Here is an 18,283-nt window from a genome sequence, read left to right as displayed (position 1 = left end):
CGTATCTTTGGACTTAGACTCGGAATTGAGCCTATTATATGTCAAAACGACCGGCTTGGAAAGAGTTTTCTAATGGTTTAGGCCCTGACCCAATTAGAGCAGTAAAAGTGGACAAAAAAGTATTGCAGTAAATTCTAACAGAGAAACCCTTTTTGGACTTAAGTAATTAGGTTTTGGGCTTGATCTAGTGAAACAAAACACATCTCTAAAACCCATGTACGAAATTGTAAACTTAATCATCTCCTATATAAAGAGGACTAAGGCAAAACTCTAGAATTCGCTCTCTTGCCTCTTCCCCATAGTTTAGAATAATTTAGGTTTTATGTTTTCTAGACTTAAACACCATTAAAACACTACAAGTTCTTAGTTTAATAGAATTTCTTATTATTACTATGTCTTCTTCTCATTCTTATTTACATGATATTCTAATGAATTATAGCTAAACCTCAATTAGAGGGTTTGATTGAAGTTTTGACGAGAACTTGATATATTAGTGTAGAGTAGTTGTTAAAAGAGCTTCAAGCCTAAATTTCTCTATTTAGACATAAATAGAATTAACCTAGGCTAGAAGATAGTTAATCCGCCATGAGAATGAGTTTAAACTTTCTCTAATGCTAATTATTATATGACTAGAGATACCATAAGTAATTATGGATTATTAAATGTCTAATCTTTATGTTTGAACATTGTGTTTGATATAAATATTAGGGTTTGCAACAAACTTTATGCTAGCATGTTAGGTATAAATCAAGGTGGATTCGAATATCTCTAATTTTTTCTTCCTATTCACAAGTTCATATTTAATTGTTTTAGCTTAATTTAGAATAGATTCAATTTAGTTTTCTCCATATTAATTATATTTATAAATAATTACTCTCATATTGTTTAATTATTTATCATTAGTTGAATTAGTTAAATATCTAAGCAATTAGGAGTGGAATGAATTTTTACTCTAGTTACATTACATGATTAATTGAGAGTATAACTTTGATCATAAGCAAGATAATTAGCTTAGTTTACTTCTATCCAGTGTTATTTAGCAAGTAGGAGTAAACTAACGTTATCTTGATTATCACCAACTTCCAATGGTATTGACCCGCTCAATGTAAATAAACGCGAGGACAGAGCAAAATCTTGTTCTGATATGGTACCTGTAAAATTGTTATCTGAAATGTTCAAAATCTGCAAAATTTGATTTACCTAGCCTAGCTAGAAGCAACGCGCCCAGACCTTAATAAGTAAGGTGATTCCATTAGGCACTCATCAAATTGGATCGGGCAACCCCTCAAAAAAAAAAAGAAATTTTACAAATTTGCCATATTACAAGTTTGCCATCAAAGCCCAAGCCCAGCAACCAATTCAACCGGTATCGCCAAAACGAACCCTCTCCGGTCGTTTGTTTTACTCAAACGAACATGGTCATGTCGGTTTGAGTAAAATGTAAACCATATGACCATGTCGTTTGAGTGTGACTTGTAAGTTCAAATTTCACCGTCCCCTTGCACCGCTTTTTCCTCTAATCAGTGACTCCACAGATTTGGACAACATCGTCCAAAGTCACAGTCATCTCCTTAACCGGCATATGGAAGGTGTTGGTCTCCGGATGCCATCTCTCCACAAACACAGAGATCAATGGTGGATCTATATGCTCGTGATAACCTTCCACGAGATCAAACAAATCCTTTCAACCGCATCGGCAAATCTAGGAGACCTTTCACATTCATTTTTGAAATTCCATTGGGATAACTTCGCTAAATGTGAAAAACACACTTCAACGCCCGCGATCCTCCCAAAACAACCGAGCACGATTAGATATATATGAACGTAAACAAAAGATTTTGTAAAAAGAAAATCAAAGTACACAAGAAAAACAAAATATTACCCTTTCTCTCCCAAACATCGCGAAGCTTATTATGCACCGCATAGTCATACAACAACTCGACTCATACGGGCCTCCCCCATACACACCTCTTTGAAACTCCAAATCATCATTGGATTTTCTTATTTAAATCCAATACGGAGGTGCTTTCTTCCACTTGTGGTACGCCTTCTACCACATATTCTTCAACATCATCATCCCGCTTCATCCTCCTCCTCACTCTCCTCTTCTACTATATTCTTCCCTTTGTCTAAACCTACATCTAAACCTAGATCTAAACCTACATTAGTATCACTATCTACACTATCTACACTATCTTCACTAAACTAATCAACCCGGGAACCTCTTTTTCTAAATGGTCCCTCTACGCTACCGATGCCGATGCCGTTAAGCCGCCCCGCCTCTATGTCTTTTTCTTCCAACCGCATCACCGCTAGAGGAACCACCACCAAACAATTTCTTAATACCCTTGAATGTAGTTTTCGCTACATTCTTCACATTCTTTGATCGAGGACCCATCGCTACAAAGAAAAATAAAATAAGTATTAGTAAACCATATTTAAATAAACAATGTACAAAGAAAACCACTAGAAAAAAAGAGATCATCCCAGTAGTAAAACTAATATACTTATAAGCTTGCTATGATAACTCCAAGTATATATGAAGAAATAGAATGAGGCGTTACACTATCCAAATTCTATCGAATTTTGGGCAGAGTTTCCTTTGTTTAGTCAACATTTCGTATACTTAAACCTGTTATAACCTGGAAATCAATAATGACATCCTTCCAACAACCATATGTACATAACACCCTATAAAATATTCAACCCACAATACAATTTATGTCCCTCGTCAAGCATAGGGGAAACCACCCAAAAAAACCACCTTGATTGTACATTCAGTAAATTTGATAACCAAAGAAAAAGCTTCTCACCTATAATGCTTTACCGCTTCAGTTTTGTTCCCCTGTATCCAGACCTTAAGCAAGTACTCGTAAAAGCTGCATGTGATCAAGGTCATTACTCATTAGTCAAGACTCAAGAACATAAGCAATATGAAAGGTGAGTAACAGAATGTACATAGACACTAATCATAAAATGGTAAAAGTATCTTCTCTTATAACATCAAGCCCTAAAGGAAAATACTAGGTATGAAAGATGAGCACTATGAAAGTTTAGCAACAAGATGTAAAGCAACTCATTTTTTAATTTTCAAACGGGGCCCTAAATCACATGTTTGGGGGTATCACCATGCTACCCCCTCTAAGGGGTAGCATCGCTAGTATTTCTAAGCCGTATTATTACTAAAATGGATAACTTTATAGAATGTAAAATAATATCTAACAAAAGTAGCTTCAAGTCTCAAATTTTATGCAAATTAAATGTAGTCCAAGTCATATTGCGACTTTATGCCGCAATATGACTCCTCGCGGTCATTTCAATGCTAGGTCTTCTATTTATTCTGTTAATTGACTTGACTAAATGAGTGATAGATGTCGGTAATGGCACTAAAAGTATACTTTCGAGTCGCATCTGCAACCTAAGCGTAGTTCTTACAACAAAAGTCGTAAAATCACAAATATATATGTAGGATAATGGTGGAGATAGGATTATTAATATGCTAAACAAATTGGCTAATATGGATAATGATGGATATAGTGACGTTATTTTATTGGTTGGTTTAATATATGGGAGGTAACCATTGGTTAATACCATTTATATAATATAGTTGAAGTGTCTATACATATATATATACTTAACGAATTTATATTTATCACATCATTTTTTTGCTAGGTATTATATCATATCACACTACCCTTCCCTTTCTATAGTTTAACTTCATTCTTTGATCCTTCTGTTTGCAAAGCAACTCTCCTCCAACTCTTCCTTCATCCAAATATCTATACATTTATTTCCAAGTTGATAAAACCATCTCAATCGAAACCATCAAAGCTTTAGCTTACGGTTGAAGTTTCTCTTGAACTTTGGCTCACGTCCTTGAAACGGTAGAAAGGAATGAGTCCGGCCTTAAGCGGGCTACTCATAGGGATTCTCTCCTTTTATAATAGCACCCACGGCCAACTAGACAGTTAGTTAAGTAGCTAGTTGACACCTGTTCTTCTCATGCTATTTGTGGACTACTTGAGAGAAGTGGAAAGCAAAAGAGTTCATGATCCTTTTGATGAGACCATGAAGAAAAAATGGAAGGTGTGTTTTGGTGCAAGGTCCAATCATTGTTGGTGCCGCCCATCGGGTCTTCTTTGTAGCTGCTTTCGCCTTTAAAGAAAGAGGAGTTCCTAGTGTGATTGTAGAGAGGGCTAACTGTATAGCTTCATTGTGGGAAGAGCAAGGCTTATGATCGACTACATCTTCACCTTCCTAAAAAATTATGTGAGCTACCCTTCATGCCATTCCGAAGAAGTTCCCTACTTACCCAACTAAAGGGCACTTTGTGGACTATTTAGATGCTTATTATGTGAGTAAATTCGGGTTTAGAGCCACAGTTCAACCAAACAAGAGAAAGTGCTACCTATGATCACACTCTTGGATCATGGAGAGTGAAAACCGTGGGATTGGAGGAGATTAGTTACCTTAGTCGGTGGTTAGTTGTAGCAACCGGAGAGAACTTAGAGGCTGTGGTTTCAGTGATTGAAGGAATGAATGACTTTGAAGGTCCAGTTCTATATACGAGTTCGTATAAAAACGGTGAAGAGTTTTCTGGAAAGAATGTTTTGGTTGTGGGATGTGGAAGCAGGCGTATGGAGATATGAACCTCCAGCGCTATAAAGGGAAGCTCAATTGATTACTCCTCAATCACATGGTTCTATGATGATTCCTTGAGAAATTATAAGGTAAGAAAAAAAAGGCTTCAAGAGTCAAAACTAGGGCAATTTGAATACTTTAGGCAATCTAGAGTCCGTTAAACTCAAAGCAATGATTTTTTCGGGTCATTTGAGCTCACGGTGTCACGGATGTGACCAAGACTAGTTTCTATACTCAATCTCTCGGAGAAGAATTTCCGTTGTTCCCTTTAAGTTTATAGTGGAAATATAGTTTTCCACCTATATAAGGAGTTCGGACAAGCAATATATTGATGGCACAAAGACCAAGTTAATATGCATAGCGTGAAACGCTAGAACTTTGTCTTAGGAAACCTCGCTACCCCAACAGATCCAAGTAGTCGCTCCAACCGAAGCTATGTCCAAGACACGTCTAAAAGTCGTTGGGAACCCATGACCACTCGCCCGGTATTGCACCAAGAAAGTTTCTTGATCTCTCATTCAATACTTTCAAATGCTACACTTGATCTCTCATTCAATACTCTCATTATTAGGTATGTGTGTCATCCTTGCCCGGCAAGGATGACACGACAAATCGAGAAATGGTCAAATTTTTTTTCCTTAAAAATTACAAAAACGATCGACTTCTTTCATTAAGTAAGTTTTCTAAATTAATGATTTTTAACATTTATTTGTCGTTTTCATAAGCTTTTGACCGTGCAACAACTGTAAGTGATGATGACTATTATATACCGATATATATTTTTTTCTTGTTTTAAGTTAGCTCAAGTTATTACATATCAAATAAACATGGGTTTCTCTTCTAGTTGGGATGGTACACTCTCGCCAAATGACTTTAACATCGGTGCAAGAGCACTCGTGGAGAAATGGAAAGTAATTTATCCCGTGTTTCCTCCATGGGCATGGGTTCCTTGTCCAAGGCCATTCGGGTCGCTTCACGTCGGGGTGGAAGGTTATTTATCTTTGGAGGGTTTCTGTTGTCCTAAATCTATTGAGGTTAGTTATAATTCCTTTTTGAAAATTCTACTTCTTCTCTTTTCTCTTTGTAACCGCTGCCTCTTTAGGGTGAGATTGACAATGGAAGCTCTAGCAAAGAAGAGGCTACTTGTCCTACAGAGGAAGAAAGTCATTGATGATGCAACATTGGTATACCTTTCAGTTCCTTTATGATTATTTTGTTTGTAAGAAATCTGATAGTTTATATGCCATTATTGAAGGACGCAAAAGAAACTCTGTGCTCTACAAATGTTGTATAAACTATAGAACAAGTACAGGATCATTTTTAGTTGAATTGTATGCCAATTCATCTTTTTTGTCCTCTTTTTAACTGATGGCATAACCAAGTTTTTTCTGTTTATAAGGTTTAAAGAAATGATCGGGCACTCATCAAATTGGATTGGGCAACCCCCAAAAAAAAAAAAAAAAAAAAAATGTAAAAAAAGCTAATGTTGCTATAACTTGTCAATAAAGTCAATAGAATTTGACAAAAGGAGATAGACATGAAGTGCTTGTCTACCAACTCAAAGTGTACGAAGATCAAGACACAAGACCAACAAATTGGATGGAAATCTAAACGTAAGTATAAATCCACACTAGAAATAAAAATGCCGACGAAACAATATTCTCTACCAATAAAAATGCCAGACCACTACCAATAGTTTTATTGTTTATCGATTATAGTCTGCTACTCTGTTTAGAGGTAAAAACCTAAAAATTCCAAACAAATGCTCATTGCTCAAACAAAGGATAGGAAAAAAAAATGTTGAGAATTTCTACCTCCAAATATTCAAAAAGCTCGACTACGTCCTCCCTAAAGCTGAACAAGACCTCCTTCTCGCCACCTCATACACCTTCTGATAACTACAAAACCATTAAAAATATATCAATTACCAAACCTTCTGGGATCAAAACTTTTAACAGAATGAGAACCATTTTGTTTCTTAAAAACTGGTTCTTGACTAACAACAACCATCTTGGTTTGTGATTGCATGTCTTCAAAACTCCTTTTATTTTTACTATTATTATTTTCTGCTATTATGGAAGAAATCTTTTAGAACTAAAACAATACCAAGGAATAAATCGAGGAATGTGTGATAACCCTTAAAAAAAAATCTTTTGTTGTTCACTTTCAATGCATTGATTCTCTTTTTCAGTTTCTCTCGAAGAAAATATATAGGAAATTCGAGCTCATTTTCTCATACTATATAAAGATGAACAAGACAAACATCACATTCCCATAACTCATCAAATTAAAATTAAGAAGAACTAACCTGAATTAATTAAAACATCACATTCCCATAAGGAGAGACTTGCTGGTCGGGGTGTTCGACGATCGTGGTTTCTGCGTGTAGGCGAGCAGCTGGAGCCAAAAAACGTGAGCTCCCCTTTCCGCTTCTTTCTACTTATTTCTCAAAGTAAAGCAAGCACCCTTTCTACAAACCTTTCGGGTTCAATTTTGCTATTGTTTATGGAACTGAACTGTTTCAATTGGATTGTTTATGGATTGTTTATGGATTGTTTCAATTGGATCGTCGAAGGTTCAATTGGATTGTTTCAATTTCGCGATTGGATTGCTTCAATTTGGATTTTGGATTTTTTTGGTTAGGTTTCGCGATAATTGGTCGAAGGGTTTTGGCGAGAGAGATGACCCGAAGGAATAGGTTTTCCGGTTTGCATTTGGTTGGTATCTTGGGCTTTGTTGTTTGACTTTGTTGTTTGGGTACCGAGGTTGCCCGATCTAATTCGATGGCTTCAATACAACACCCATAAGTAAGCATGAGAATATCGGGTGAACAAACTCCATGAGTAAGAAAAGTTTCCTACACGACAAGACCTTAATAAGTAGTCATGCATGAGAATCCAAGACATTCAATTCCACAACTGTAAGACAAAAAAGGGCCAGACTCTTAAACTCGACCGAAAGTATTTGAGATTTTCATTTATTTATTTATTTTATTAACGAGTGAAAATTTTATTGATACGAGTTTTGCAAATAATTAGGACAAGCGTGTACAAGCTCCGCCACAAGTTCTTTCTGAATAGCAAATCCTATAATTCTAAATACAAACTCGTTAGAACCAGCTGTTATTACATTACTGTCTATAATTTTCTAAAGTATCTTAAGGAGATCAATATACTATTGTACCAAGAACCTGAAAGTGTCGAAACTAAACGGAATAAAAAAAATTGATTAGCCCTACACGCTTCCTCGTGCTTCTCTATTTTCCCTGTTGCTGCTCTATTTGCTACTTCTTCTATTTCAAAATAACCATTTCCCATCCCTACTAACGGCGAGACTCCAGCCACATCAACACACACATGTTTTCCCTTAGGCCAACTATAAATCAAGACATCTGCAAGTCAAAATGTCGATCTGTCTTCATTCGATCAGTTTAGTGAGAAAGTTGACATGAACCTTTTTCTTCACTTAGCTTGTACCACAACCTTCCAAAATGCATCACATAAAATGTTTCTAACATGATCATGTCAGTATTTCAAACCGGAAAAATGTCTACAATGTGTTACATGATCCCCAAATGCATCTAGTCTATTCTTTTTGCATACATGACAATGACCACCATCCGAGCACAAAGGGGTCATGAGACGGTATTGGAGAATATCACAATACTCCACCTGTTACATATGTTGTCAAATCGAAGTCCCTTCATCAGAATAACGAGTATAAAATCTTTTGCAAGTTCCGGCTGTAAGCATCCAATGACTGTTTTCTGACGATCGAGCATATAACTCAAACTCTCTCTCAAGACCAGCAACAATCTTACCGTAGAAAGCTTCTGCCAAAACTTTTTGTGGTTTTGAGGGGACGGTAGAATTCACAGCCAAATAATTAAGGTTAAAATCTGGTAGACAGAGACGCAATGCACTGCTAGCATCATCAATAATCTCACCCAAAGACACCGGGCCACAACTCCTAAAAATGTGGTTTTGAAGCTCATAAATCTGAAAACGAGATGCAACAAAAACATAGGCAAAGACTTCAGTGACACAATAAATATCTAACCCACCAAGACGTAAAGAAAGCACCGCTAAACGCCACTGTAAATCACCAAAACCAGGATTATTAGAAACTATAACATGTACAGACTCTGTACTCCATCAGTAAAATGAAAAAAATAAAAGAAAATGATTCATCAGAAAATCCTTTTGAGCTCCATATTTGGATATACGAAACTGGAATAAGATTAAACAATACACAAATTTAGTGAGCTAGTAGTTCTACCTTAGTCACTAGACCGTGAAACAGGAGCTAGAGCGAGTAAACGCCTAACCTTAGAGCATTTCCAATGCAGATGACTTTGAGGGGAAATAACAATATGTTACTCTTAAGAGCCGAAAACAATGGCCCAATGCAAAGGTGACTATGGAGGTAACTCTTCACTAGGTAACAATGAGAGCAACACTTGCTACCGAGATAGTTACTGAGTTGTGAACTTCAGACGAAACCTTTTATTCCGTCTCGCTTGTTTTTTTAATTTTCGGACGGAATGTTTCATTCTATTCTGCGTGTTTTAAGACATTTTTTTTTCCAGACGGGATGTTTCATTTGGGCCTGCGCGTTTTTCGATATATTTTCGTTTTTTTACATTCAGACGGGATGTTTCATTCTGTTTCAGTCTCAAATACAATCAGACGGAATGAAAACATCCTGTCCGATTTTTAAAGTCACATTTTCATTGCGCAACGCCTGATAGCTTTTCACCAACAAGTTAGCTATGATGGGGAAATAGTTTTATGTGGCGCCTATTATGTGGAGGTAACAAGTTGTTGCTTGCATTGGGAATGCTCTTTAAAGCTCTCTATTATAGAGCGCCCCTATATAGTATCAAATTAATAATTTATTTTCTACTATATCCTTGCTACATTAATATGTTTTAGTAGGAAAAATGAAAAAGCATCGACAAGAAAATATATGGAGCAAAAACACCATATCATCGTCTCTACTAGATTTATTAAGTTTTAATTGTAATTCAACTATAGAAAAACTGCGCATTATGCTTTAATATGATTATGTAGGCGATAAAGAGATCGATTGTGTTTGTGTTATATGGGGGTTCTACAAACAAAATAAATGCAATTGAAAGGGTAGAGTTGTCAATAACGAAAATATGGATGTTAGAAAAACAGAACCGGGATAGAGTGGGTAGTTATGTGTGAGTTGCCAAATCATGGGGGGTTCATTATAAAGTGTACCAAACTTTGGGGGGTTTTATCTAAAAAAACCCTTGTTTTTAATGGATACACAAACTTACCTGGTTTAAGTTCCTGCCCTTGGGCGTTGGTTTGAAAATGCATATGGTCTCTGTTAGAGGTGTGTCTTTTTGCCGAATTTCCGATTTTGCCAAAATCCGACCCAAAATTGGTTCGGCTATGGTGTAGTTTTCGTGGTCCGATATCCAATTTCCGAAAAATTCCAAAAAAAAATTTGGATCGGATTTGGATATAACTCTAAAAACCGATCTGATCCGAAAGTTCCGATATATAGTTGATCCAAAATTTCCAATATTATTGCCGATTTATTATGAAAATATGTACTTAAAAACTAATAAATCTCCACTGTCCACTTGATTAGATATCGACCGTTCATTCATTTTATAGTTTTTGTACTTCCAAAAACAAAACAAACAACATAACCTAGCTGCTACTTGACTCCCTCTCTTCTCCACTCCTCTCAAACAGTTCTCTCCCTCACAATTTTTCATTTTTTTCGTCCTTGGTAAGTAGAAATCATTAGTTTTCCATAAGAACTATTAGTTTTCTATAATTGTATAGTTTTCATTAATGCAAATCTCCACTCCTCTCAAACAATTCTAATGATTCTCCGGTTTTGTTAGTTCCTTACATGTAAAGTCTTGTTTTTTTGAAGTTCCAAAGTGTTTTATTGCTATTGTATATTTTGAAATTTAGTGATGTCAATTTTTTTTTCCAAAAATAATTGAAAGTAAAGAAATCTGTGAAAAACTGAAAATTTACCAAATATTCTGAATTATTCCGAATTTCCGAAATTGGAAATATATTTTGAATCCGAAAAAAAATTAGATCGGATTTGGCTATCATATTAGGTTCCGAAAAAATTCCAAAGGAGATTAATCCGATCCGAAGTCACCCCTAGTCTCTGCTTACACGAGTATGAAATATCAGAAAAGCCAAAAGAAATATCGGAAACTTGTGTTTACTAATATGATTTCTTCTCCTCACTTGTTCCACTCTTAAAAGAGAGAAGAGAGAGTGAGACAAGTTTTTTGTAAGTATACTACCCAGCTCTTAACATGAATGAACTTTTTTATTCCCCCTTAAAATACGAAATGGATGAAACAAGCTTATAAGTAGAATGTTTTTTCTACTTGCATAGATTCCAAAATTTAAAACTTTATTGAAGCCTCATTAATAAGTGGGATAGTTCAATGGTAATATGCGCTAGGGTTGCATCTAGAGTTGGAAATACAAGTGATTTAAGAACATCAATTTTTTTATTATATCAATTTGAAGAATTAACTGCGATCCGTTGGTCTTAGATTTTGATGTGTATAGATTTGACTATATACTTGAGGAAGATTTTTGTGGAGTTGTTTAGAAACACACACACACACACACTATATATCTATAATACAAAACAGCTTAGTTTTTAAGCAAGTTATAAGGACTTAAGTGGTGGTCATGATTTCCTCGGGATTTGTGCTAAAAAAAATACTTTGAGAGTCCTATTTAGTATATACTACTAAAAACAGGTTAAACCAAAGCAGTCCTTCCGGATTGAAACTCTTCCTGCCCAAAAAGGAAAGCTAAACCCAACAAAAAGGCTTTTACGTGTAAACATTTTATTTCCTTCTCTAAAAATTCGACTACTTACAAAGAAATTTGATTCGATCGGTTTCTTACGAAAAGAAAAAACCATATCTTCAGGTGTGCTATGTTTTTTTTTTTTTTTCGTTTGTTTGGAATTTTTTTATCTTTTTTGATAGGCTATAGTTTCCTCATTCAAGAACCTCAAGTTTAATGTCTCAAGTTTGATTCAAGTTTGAAGCTGTTATATTAGATTGCCAAGGAAAAAACAATTTTGGCATAGTCATATATATATCTATAATACAAAACAGCTTAGTTTTTAAGCAAGTTATAAGGACTTAAGTGGTGGTCATGATTTCCTCGGGATTTGTGCTAAAAAAAATACTTTGAGAGTCCTATTTAGTATATACTACTAAAAACAGGTTAAACCAAAGCAGTCCTTCCGGATTGAAACTCTTCCTGCCCAAAAAGGAAAGCTAAACCCAACAAAAAGGCTTTTACGTGTAAACATTTTATTTCCTTCTCTAAAAATTGGACTACTTACAAAGAAATTTGATTCGATCGGGTTTTCATTTAAAAGAAAAACCATATCTTCAAAGGCTTATGTTTTTTTTTTTCTTTCGTTTGTTTGAAATTTTTTTATCTTTTTTGATAGGCTATAGTTTCCTCATTCAAGAACCTCAAGTTTGATGTCTCAAGTTTGATTCAAGTTTGAAGCTGTTATATTAGATTGCCAAGGAAAAAACAATTTTGGCATAGTCATATCTACTATCTATATACTAAAGCAGAGACCTTTAAAAGATGATTTTCTCTTTCCTATGTGGCACTCTAATATGAGAGTTAGCATTTTATCTATCCTATGTGGCACTCTAATATGAAATAGTATTTTCTAATAGCCTACAATCTTACATACATAAAACCTCTCGAGAGAGTTTGAGTGTATTTCTAATTCTTATATTTGGAGAGTTTGAATGTATTTCTAATTCTTATATATTTGATCAAATAAAAAAAATTGCTAAAAAATAGGTGATTTGTAGAAGGTAATTTCCTATTACGAATCAAACACTTTTAGTGTTCTAATTCTTATATATATTTGATCAAATAAAAAAAATTGCTAAAAAATAGGTGATTTGTAGAAACTAATTCCCTATTACAAATCATACAATTTTAGTGTCTATGATAATTGATAAAGCATCGACTTATTTCAAATATATCTTTAACACAGCCTCAAAACATAGTTAAAAACAATTATACAAAAAATAACATCACAAAATATATAATGGAAAATGAAAAATAAAAATAACGGAAAAACAATAATGACAAATATTTTAAAATATGTATAATACTGGATGAAACTAACGTCAAAACACAATTAATAGGGAACTGAAAACTGGATGTAAATGTATCGAACTAACCTCAAATAATATTTAACGGGAAATCGGAAACTGGATGCAAGTGCAAGCATTAAACTAATCTTAAAAAGTAATTAATAAAAAAATCGAAATATGGATACAACTGCATTAAACTAACCTCAAAAAATAATTAACGGAAAATCAAAACTTGGATGCAAATACATCAAACTAACATAAAAAAATAATTGTCGAAAAATTGGAAACTAGATGCAAATACATTGAGCTAACCCTCAAAGATTAAATTACCAAAAAATCGGAAATTGGATGCAACTGCATTGAACTAACCTCAAAGAAAAATTAATTATAAATTGGAAACATAATGCAAATGTGTGGAACTAATCTTAAAAAATAATTAACGGGAAATCGGAAACCGAATGCAACTGCACTGAACTAATCTAAAAAAATACACTGGATGCAAAACCTCGAGAAATAATTAACGGGAAATCGAAAACTGATTGCAAATTCATTGAACTAACCTCAAACAATAATTAACAAGAAATCAGAAACTAGATGCAAATGCAAATGCAACTTTATCAAATAATAAACCAGAAATCGGAAACTAGATGCAAATGTATTAAACTAATATCACAGAATAATTAACAGGAAATCAGAAACTGGATGCAAATGCATTGAACTGACCTCGAAAAACAATTAACATGAAATTGAAAATTGGATGCAAATGTATTGAACTAACCAAAAAGAATAATTAACGAGAAATCAGAAACTGGATACAACTGCATTGAACTGATCTCAAAAAATAAATAATGGGAATTGGAAATTGGATGCAAGTGCATTGAACTAACCTCGAAATATAAATAACGGAAAATCAGAAACTGGATGCAAATGCATTGAACTAACCTCAAAACATAGTTGGATTATATGTTGTGGGAATATCTCGATAAGTATAATTTTGTATTTAAAATGGTGTTTATCTTACCTTTTTCCGTATGATTGGGAACTCCTTGCTTTTCAAGTAACTTTAATATATATGAATTTCGCCTTATTAGGCAATCTCACAAAACTTCAATCAAACTTCTATTATTAAACAACAAAATGAAGCTGAAGGGCTTTATCAAAGGTGAGTTATTTTTTTTTAATGGAGAGTGAGGTTTTCACGTTATGAGAAATTTAGTTGAGTGATCAATATATAATAGTTATGCATATTTGCAAATATTTTCCAGAATAATTAATATAACAATATCCGTTCATAGATAATATTTGAAGATTTCACACAGTGAGTCATGCATAATTTAAATAATAATTAACGGGAAATCGGGAGCTGGATAATCTTCGATGATCCCACATAGTAAATTAAGCATATTTTACTTTTTATGTCATGTTTGCAAGGACACTCTGATGGATGGATCGAGAAGTTGGTATTACACACCACATTGGATAATTATAAGGAAATCGAAACTGGATTCAAATACATAACTGAGCTCAAAGAGTAATTAACAGAAAATCGAAAACTTTATGCAAATTGCATTAAAATAACGACAGAGAATAACTAACGGGAAATTAGAAATTTGATGCAAATCTTTGGAAAATATTTAACGGAAAATCGGAAACGGTATGCAAATACATCAAACAAACCTCAAATACTAATTAATGGGAAACCGGAAACTGGATGCAAATGCATTGAACTTAACTCAAAAAATAATTAACAGAAAATCAAAAACCGAATGCAACTGCATTGAACTAACCTCATAGAATAATTTGTGGAAAATCGGAAACTAAATGCAAATATATTGAAATAACCTCAAAGAATAGTTAACGGGAAATCAGAAACCAGATATAATTGTATCGAATTAACTTCAAAGCATAAATAATCAGAAACTAGATGTTATATAATTGAACTAACCTTAAAGAGTTATTAACGGGAAATTGGAAAATGTATCCAAATGCAATGAACTAATCTCAAAGACTAATTAACGAAACATTGATAAATGGATGAAACTGCATTGAACTAAACTAAATGAATAATTAATGGGAAATTATAAATTTGATGTAACTACATTGAACTAACCTAAAAAAATAATTAACGGGAAATCGGCAACTTGATGCAAATGCATTGAACTAACCTCAAATAACAATTAACATAAAATCGAAAATTGGATGCAACTGCATTAAACTAACCTTAAAGAATAATTAACGGAAAACAAAAAACTATATGCAACTACATTAAACTAAAATCAGAGATTAACTAATGAGAAATCAGAAATTGGATGCAAATGCATTGAAATAACTTCAAAAAATAGTTAACTAGAAATCGAAGTCGGATGTAAGCTGATCGACCGACCTCAAAGCATAAATGCCCACTTTTTAGCCTTCTCACATGAGTAATTACGAGTAATTTGGAATCCAAAATGAAAGTGAGTTTATAAAAAACGGACTCTTACATGTATGCAAAACCGTATAGAAATTGTAAACTATCGAACTAACCTAGAAAAACAATTAACGGAAAATCATAAACCTGGATGCGATGTATTGAACTAACCTCAAAGAGTAATTAACTAGAGATTGAAACCTAGATGCAAATGCAATGAACTAATCTCAAATACTAATTAACGAAATATCGAAAACTGGATGCAACTGTACTGAATTAACATTAATGAATAACTAACGGGAAATCATAAAGTGGATACAATTACACTGAACTAACCTCAAATAATAATTAACGAGAAATCGGAAACGTGATGCAACTGCATTAAACTAACCTCAAAGAATAATTAATGAGAAATTGGAAACTGGATGCAACGTACTACATTAAACTAACCTAAAAGAATAATTAATGGAAAATCATAAACTTAATACAAATGCATTGAACTAATAACTTTAAAACATATTTGTATTATATGTAGGGGGAATAAATGTCTCGACAAATATAGTTTGCATTTTAAGTAGTGTTTATTATAATTATTTTATTGTGATTGTGAATGCCTTACTGTTCAAGTAGCTTCAATATTATCTTCGCCACATTGGGCATTCTCACAAAACTTCAATTATTAAACCTAACAATAAAAATAAGTCGATGAGTTTTATCAATGTTTGGTGCTTCATTTTTATAGAGAGTGGTGCAAGAAATTTAAATGAGTAATTAATATAATTTTCATATCTCATAGCTATGCATAGTTGCTAATATTTTTTAGAATAATTTAATATAACGACAACCGTTCGTAGGACACGTTCATGTGATAAATCTTTTCAAGTGGGAGTAGTGTATTCTTTGAGGATATGGAAACAATCAATCTGTTTTAGTGATTTCGGTTTATTTTCAATAAAAATATATTCTTATTCGAAAATTTGCCGCTAAATCACCACAAATCAAATAAAACTATTATACAAACTAGATCGAGTTTAAGATAATTCCATTTGAAAATTACGGATTAATATTCTAAACCACAAAGTGAAGAGGCTATCTCAATTTGATCATTTAGTTTCCAAGTACTTATCCACCATAATCGCTGTTCATTAACGTATTTCGGTTTATTTTCAATAAAAATATATTCTGATTTGAAAATTTGTGTGAGACATTTTATAAAGCCTTTTCAGCACACAAAATATTTAATAGATCCCGGGCATATGCCCGGGTCCAAAATCTAGTATATATCTATAATACAAAACAGTTCAGTTTTTAAGCAAGTTATAAGGACTTAAGTGGTGGTCATGATTTCCTCGGGATTTGTGCTAAAAAAAAAATACTTTGAGAGTCCTATTTAGTATATACTACTAAAAAAAAGTTAAACCAAAGCAAATCCTTCGGATTGAAACTCTTCCTGCAAAAAAGGAAAGCTAAACCCAACAAAAAGGCTTTTACGTGTAAACATTTTATTTCCTTCTCTAAAAATTCACTACTTACAAAGAAATTTGATTCGATGGGTTTCTTTAAAAGAAAAAACCATATCTTTCAAAAAGTGCTATGTTTTTTTTTTTTCTTTCGTTTGTTTGGAATTTTTTTATCTTTTTTGATAGGCTATAGTTTCCTCATTCAAGAACCTCAAGTTTGATGTCTCAAGTTTGATTCAAGTTTGAACCTGTTATATTAGATTGCCAAGGAAAAAACAATTTTGGCATAATCTAACAGTGAAGTACGTAAGATTAACAATTGCTTCTAGCGAACTCTTCAATCTTCATTCATTAAAGGTAGTCAATACTTTTTTCTGAAATCACCTCATTCAATGAAATGGGTCTTGAGTTCTATATATTCATCCATTTTTCTTCAATAGTCATGTCCCCTCTCCCACTCAAAAGCTAAGAACCTTATTAAGAACATACACACTATTAAAAATAATGGCGAGGTCTCAAAACTCAACGATAGCCAAAAGTATTTGGTCGCTCTCAAAACTCGATGATAATATAATGACTTAGGTAATAGAGTTACGAGAGTATGTTGCTTCTCTTACAAAGTTCAACCAGTGAAGTAATCAACCAACGGTATATAGATAGACCCCCTCTCCCTCAAAACAAGAGCTTTTTTATAATTTAATTTATTATTTCATTGTTAAATATGTCGAATTGTTTGTATTCTCTAATCTCTACCTTTTCATTTATATTATAATTTAATTTAATTTAACTTTCTCTTTTAAATCATGGAAATATGTGATGGATAATAGAGTAATTGCTTCATATATTTAGGAAGCCATGAGCTATGAAGTTGGGATTTGTGAGAGCCCATGTTAAGTCAGCCTACCAAGTACCAAAACAATCAAACAAGAACAAAATCAATAACTAATAAAAAAATCAAAATACTACATGCATAATAACACCTTCCCAGTCACACACTCACACTACACCCACCATAATAGTACCTTGCCAACCAGTCAGCAAGATCTACTAGATTCTAAGACAATTAAACTAACCACAATTACCAAGTCCACTAATGCCATCCACAATTTTCCTCAAACCCAGTTAACAAGCACACCCAACTAAGCTCCAGGACAATTAAACTATAAACAAAACCATGCCTTAAATATCAAATAAATACATCCACAATCGAGAAAATAAGGCATTTATATAATTGGGAAGTCAGGAGCTAAGTTAGTATTTGTGAGTGCAAATTAAGTCTATGTTTTGGTCATTTAAATAAGTCAGAATTGAGTTCAGTTAAAAAAAATATCCCACAAATGTTTCTAAGGAATTTGTGGATGTTTAGAGGTGTCTTTGAGGCAAGAGTGGCGTAGCCACGGGTTATAGCTAGTATATATATATTCCGGCTCCTAAAAGGATCTTAAATAAGGACCTTAAATAAGTACTAAATTTAAAACACCCACAGCTTCACCTACAAAATGATTTATAACCTAATTTTTTGTGCATATGATCTACTAACCATAAATAACATCTCTACAAAAATTCAACTCGTTTGATATCTCTAACTTAGATAAAAATTGTTGT

The 18,283-nt window shown here is 33.5% G+C and overlaps 1 long non-coding RNA gene across 1 annotated transcript; it reads right to left on the bottom strand.

Moving 5' to 3' along the window:
* Positions 1-2,291: 2,291 nt before the first annotated feature.
* Positions 2,292-7,157, bottom strand: LOC147484577 (uncharacterized). Its single transcript, XR_015203980.1, has 3 exons — positions 6,950-7,157; positions 2,814-2,879; positions 2,292-2,400 (listed from the first exon to the last, which is right to left on the bottom strand). It is a non-coding gene; the product is annotated as an uncharacterized LOC147484577 (long non-coding RNA).
* Between the last annotated feature and the right edge of the window lie 11,126 nt (positions 7,158-18,283).

Source organism: Coptis chinensis, chromosome 8 (assembly GCF_015680905.1).
Source record: "Coptis chinensis isolate HL-2020 chromosome 8, ASM1568090v1, whole genome shotgun sequence".
Taxonomy (NCBI): Eukaryota; Viridiplantae; Streptophyta; class Magnoliopsida; order Ranunculales; family Ranunculaceae; genus Coptis; species Coptis chinensis.
The sequence above is the reverse complement of the archived record's forward strand: the minus strand, read 5'-3'. Positions and strand labels throughout refer to the sequence as shown.